This window comes from Mus caroli, chromosome 4 (genome assembly GCF_900094665.2).
Source record: "Mus caroli chromosome 4, CAROLI_EIJ_v1.1, whole genome shotgun sequence".
Classification (NCBI taxonomy): Eukaryota; Metazoa; Chordata; class Mammalia; order Rodentia; family Muridae; genus Mus; species Mus caroli.
In genome coordinates, this window is record NC_034573.1 from 82,121,229 (window position 1) to 82,126,557 (window position 5,329).

Sequence of the window (5,329 nt, forward strand, 5' to 3'; positions counted from 1 at the left end):
GCTGTCTGCCTCTGTGGTCCTCACTCTCACCTATGCAGACTAAGTTCGGCGGAGTCCCCCAGACCACTTTCTTATAGTTAATTTTTCTTATAATTTTTAATGAATTATTTTATTTATTTACTTTCATCCCGATCATGCCCCGCTCCTCCCCTTTCAGTGCCACCCTTACAAATTCCTCTCTTCATTACCTTCTCTGAGGAGAAGGGGAACCATCCCCTTCGGTACCATTCCAGTCACAGTAGGTCTAAGTGAATTCTTTCCCACTGAGGCCCAACCAGGCAGTCCAGTTAGGAGAAGGGGATCCAATGACAGGCAACTGAGTCAAGCACAGGCTCTGCCTCAATTGTTAGGAGATCCACATGAAGACCAAGCAGCAAATTTGTTACAAATGTGGCAGGGTCGGGGAAAGGGGGCTTAGGTCCAGTCCCTGCATGCTCTTTGGTTGGTGGTTCAGTCTCTGTGAATCCCCATGGGCCCAGGTTAGCTGACTGTGAAATTATAGTACATTATAGTTGCATAAAGGGATATTTAAAAACTATAGGGATCTGTTGGAGATGGATGGGGGGAGGGAACTGGGTGGGAGAGGGGTTCAAGACGGGAACAGGGATGAGGATCAGGTGGGGGGAGGGGAGAGATGGGGTGTGAAAAAGGGCTGAGAGTGGTGGTGGTTCTTGTGGTGTCCTTGACCCCTCCAACTCACTCAATTCTATCCCCCACTCTTCCACAAGCTCTGCCTGATGTTTGGCTATGGGTCGTCTGCTGTTGGAGGAAACCTCTCAGGAGACAGTTATGCTAGACTTCTGTCTGCAAGCATAGCAGAGCGGCATTGTTAGTGTCAGGGATTGGTTCTTGCCCATGGAATGTGTATCAAGTTGGGCCAGTCATTGGTTGGATATTCCCTCAATCTCTGCACCATCTTTATCCCTGTGCATCTTGTAGGTAGGACAGATTTTTGGGTTGAAGGTTTTGTGGATGGTTTGATGTCCCCCTCCCTAATTCGCTACAGGGAGTGACCACTTTGGTCACCATATCCCCTGCTGGTAGAAGTCTTAGCTAGGGTGACCCTATAGACTCTCCAGAACCTCCTGGGTCCCAGGTCCCCAGCTACTCCCAGAGATGCCCGGCATTAAATAGAGTTCTCACTCTCAGCCCCTTTCACACCCCATCTCCCCCACCTGATCCTCATCTCTGTTCCCATCTTTGCCCCATCTCCCACCCAGCTCCCTCCCCCCATCCACCTCCAACAGATAGTTTTTAAATAGCCCTTTATAATGTACTATAATTTCACGCATTTTTAAGGAAGCTGTGGTTTGCGACCCCTTTGGCAACCTCTGTCTTCAAAAATATTTATATTATTATTCATAACAGTAGCAAAATTACAGTTATGAAATAGCAGTGAAGTAATTTTATGGTTGGGGGGTCACCACAACATGAGGAACTGTGTTAAAGGTTGAGGACCACTGTTTTAAGGGCACACTGCAGTGAGTTTTAGTAAATATCCAAGTAGTGTAGCCAGCATCACCATCATTTGGGACACACTTTCATCATCCTAATGATCTTCCTGCCTGTTTTTACCCCAGCCCCATGGAACCACTAACATGTCTTTTTTGTAAATGGCCTTTACACTTTATACAGAAGGAATTTTGTATAGAATTTCTTATATAGAAGCAACCGCCATTCCTTTAGTATGTTTTCCAAGCCTATAAATGGTACTAACTCTGCAGAAAATAAGTAGTGTGTAGATGTGCCATATGCTAAATTTTGTTTTTCCATCCTGTGGTTGAAGGACATCTTAGTTTTCCTTACCACTTGCCTGTGATGAGTAGTTCTGTTAATCATTCCTGTTTCTGTCTATTGTGTGAATGTGTTTTTCCCCTTTTAGGTGGCCCTTATAGTGTAGACTGTTATATGGATAACCACTATTTAAATGTTTGTGGAACTGTTAAACTAACTGTCAAAGTGGCTATGCCATTTTGTACTCAGATGAAAAACTGTGTGAAGGTTTCCACTTCTCATTGCCAATAAATGTCTGGGGCTTTGTTTTTGTTTGTTTGTTTGTGCTTTTTTGTCTTTGACTGACTTAAGCCTAGTGGTTTTATTGGCATTTTCCTGATGACTATCGATGCCCAGCACATTGGTGAAATGATGTCTGTTTAAATCTTTTGCCCATTATAAAAATTGAGTTGCCTGTCATTTTGTTATTGATCAGGGTTTTTGGTGTTCTTAATTTTCATTTGAGGATAATAGTACATTAGTAAGGAGGCACGATTCTCTCTCTATTCCTTATTTTTCTGAAATTACTTTTAAATCCCTCTAACTTTTAGAGAGGGAGCCTTCAGGGCATCTCTTTTTGCAGACTGTTTGCATGACAAAAATTTGTATTATGAAAGTTGGCATGTTCCCTCCTCAGTGAGGTCTTCCGTAGGGGCTGCCACAGGAACCCTGGCTTTTATAAAACGTTCATTGTTCTTCATTTTCTTCCCAGCTGCCTTCTTGAGCAGCCAGAAAAGCATGGAACTCCTTGAGTTGCACTTTACTTCAGAATCACCTCTAGATACTCACACTGAAATTAGAAGCTGGAGAAGGCGGCTAATGTCTTGTCTCAGTTTATAGTTTATATTTTCCTTGATATACATTTATATTTCCTGGACCCACCCGCTCTTTTTAGTAATCTTGTTTTAATGCTTATGATGAAAGGTAAGAAAAAATGACTTTGGATTTCTTCTAAAGCAATCGCTCTCTTTCCCCCACCCCTTCATTGCTTTTCTTCCTTCCTTCCTTCCTTCCTTCCTTCCTTCCTTCCTTTCTTTCTTTCTTTCTTTCTTTCTTTCTTTCTTTCTTTCTTTCTTTCTTTCTTTCNTCCTTCCTTCCTTCCTTCCTTTCTTTCTTTCTTTCTTTCTTTCTTTCTTTCTTTCTTTCTTTCTTTCTTTCTTTCTTTCTTTCTTTCTTTCTTCTCTCTCTTTCACACACACACAGAAATACACATACACACACACACACACACACACAGAGAGAGAGAGAGAGAGAGAGAGGGAGAGAGAGAGAGAGAGAGAGAGAGAGAGAGAGAGAGAACTGTATTCTTAAGTAGATAGTGTACAAATTAAGTTATCACAGAAAAAGAAAGAGGAGGTACCAAGAAAGATGAACTGAAGACTGCAACAGAGCTCTTCTCTCTGCCCACAGGGTAAGTGGGAGAGAGTGGAAGTGGAAGGGGAGGCTGAGGGACTCCTGGCTGTCATGTACTTTGTCAGTATTTTTTAAAGGGTCAGTTGGTTCATGAACCACAGCTGGGCACTGTGGTTACATCTCAGCACTTAAGTATGTTTGGTCAGGCCCACAAAATGCCATTTGCCTGTTTGGATTTTGAACCAACACTTAAACTCCAAGAAATTTAAAGTAACAAGTCAGTAAAAGAGTAAAACAGGCAAGATTTATCCAGACTGAGCCATGTTGTCAGCAGGAGTGACGATGGATGGGCACTGCTTTCTGTCAGGACTGCTTTTCTGAACTGCTAGTATTTTTTTGCTATTGACCTGACTTTCAGTTTGTCAGTTGTCATACTGAATAATTAATTAATTATGTTTTTCCCCGTTTTTGTTTGTTTGAGAGGGAAGGACTTTGGCCTTGTAATTAATGGCTGTCTTGCTCACATCTCCTGGATTTTGGGACTACAGGCTTCCTGCAATCATGTACCATGACTTGTTGATTCATGAACATTCATGCAGGACATTACTAGCATCATTTTTTCCACGTAGACCTGCATTGCCTGCATTCTTCTTTATATGACAGAGAGTTTGTAATGGCTTCTTTCTCTATATCTATCATCCACTGTCTACAAACACCATGGCTTTAAGGCAGTGGAAATCAATGCACAGTTGTAGGGGTGGTAAATCCAGTCAGGATATCAGCAGGCTCTTGCCACCCACACAGGTTATATAGGAGAATTTTCTGAACTTCCAGTGTCTTCAGGAAGTTTTCGTCTGGAAGTTACCTCACTGTATTTTCTGCTATCTTTTCTCTCTCAGCCTATTCTCTGTGTGCTTCTATAAGGACATTTATTATTGGATTTCTTGCCTACTGTGACTAACTGAGTTAACTCATCTTAAGTTAATTCTTAAGTTTTCCTATAAAAATCATATTAGTAAACTTGGAGGATTATGATATGGAAATATTTTTTTTGGGGGGGTGATCTACCCACTGCATTAGCCTGATTGGACAGTTCTAGAAAATACAGACAGAATGGAGAAGTTGAAGTTGTAGCCATTCCTCAGGGTAAAGAAATGAAATGAAGACAAGACCAAAGAGGGAAATTTTATCTCAATCCTGGTTTGCTATAAGAATCAAATAACCTTAATCTTTGGACTTCCACACATTAGCAAACAGAGTTAGGGAATACTTAGTTCCTGTGAATCACTAATTCTACCTTGGTTTACTGTGTAATGTGGTTAATTGCTTGACCTTGGCCATGGATCCATAGACCTTTTAATAGGTTTACTGCTTTCAGTCGTCTAAAATTACAACCATCGAAAATACTCTGTGAGCACGGGCATTTGAATGAATGTAGACACATGACTCTGACTCTTTTTTTTTCCTGAATGAGGGGGTGCTACTAAGATCACAGGGGATGTGAATCTAGGTAATGCTCAAGAGTAGACACCGAGCCAGGCTGCATGCTGTCTGACAACTCTGCCATGCCACATGAGCACCAGGAAGCCACTCCCCTTAAAAAAAATCTAGTGATTATTTTAGATCATGGGATTATAAAACACTTCACAGACAGTCCTAAGTCCAAGTGAAGGTTTCAGTCAGAGTAGTCAGAGCTATGAGGGAATTTGAGGCAAATAAAATAATCAGGAGTGTAGTAGCTTGTATTTCTATATGCTCAATAATTTAGAAATCTTACTTATGCATCCTGACAGATTACATCCTGCATTCTAAGTGCTTCCTATTGGGAAAAGTGTGTGTGGTGTGTGTGGTGTGAGTGTGTGTGTATGTATAAGTGTGTGTTGCAGAGAGCTATACAGATAACCATACCCAGTCTCATACACACTCCCGTCACAACTAGGGTTTAGTGATGTGAACTAAGGTGTGGGCTTTTTGTTTGTTCCTTTGCTTTTGTTTCTCTTTTGCTGTGGCATGAAATCCAGGGCAGTGAAAAACCCAGGCAGGGGGTTTGCCAGAGTGTAAACCTGGGCAGCTTTGCTCAGCTCTTGGTTGAGTGTGGAGTTGTTGGCGGCCAGAGGGTGGTTGCCTGGAGAGAGCAGCCTGACATTCTTGCATGCTGACATCAAGCTGCCAAGTTGCTGCCCTCTGGTGAGTCAACAGCAAA